We start from the raw sequence: 569 nt of genomic DNA, 5'->3' as shown, positions 1-569 counted from the left end.
GAGGGGATGAGCCAAAGACAACTTGTGTAACGTGCTATAGCTTGTATAAGTTACTTGCAATGCCATCCGAATTGACTAATGCTCTAGCTATATTTTGTTCTTTGATGAACAAGGTACTTCAACCTCCCTTTAATTATTTTGTGGTTGTTTACCTTGATGATATTGTGGCTTACTATAAGCCGCTTAAGGAGCATGTGGAGCACTTGAGGGAAATATTCCAAATATTACATGAGAATGCACTTTATGTTAAGCACTAGAAGTGCTCTTTTGCCAGCATTATGTACCTTTCATAGGCCATATTATCGGGGGTGGCAAGATCCGAATGGATGGGAACAAAGTTCAAGCCATTTTTTAATAGGAACGACCACGATAACAAAGTTGCGATAATTCCTTAGGGTAGCGAATTATTATTGATGATTTGTCAAAGATTACTCCAATATCACCACACCATTGACAAACTTGCTAAAGAATCGAATAGTGTAGGATTGGAGCTTTGAGTGCTAGAAAGCCTTTGATCAAGTGAAGATGACCTTGCTAGAAGAGTTCGCACTTATCTTGCAAGATTATAC

Source organism: Gossypium hirsutum, chromosome D01 (genome assembly GCF_007990345.1).
Source record: "Gossypium hirsutum isolate 1008001.06 chromosome D01, Gossypium_hirsutum_v2.1, whole genome shotgun sequence".
Classification (NCBI taxonomy): Eukaryota; Viridiplantae; Streptophyta; class Magnoliopsida; order Malvales; family Malvaceae; genus Gossypium; species Gossypium hirsutum.
The sequence above is the reverse complement of the archived record's forward strand: the minus strand, read 5'-3'. Positions refer to the sequence as shown.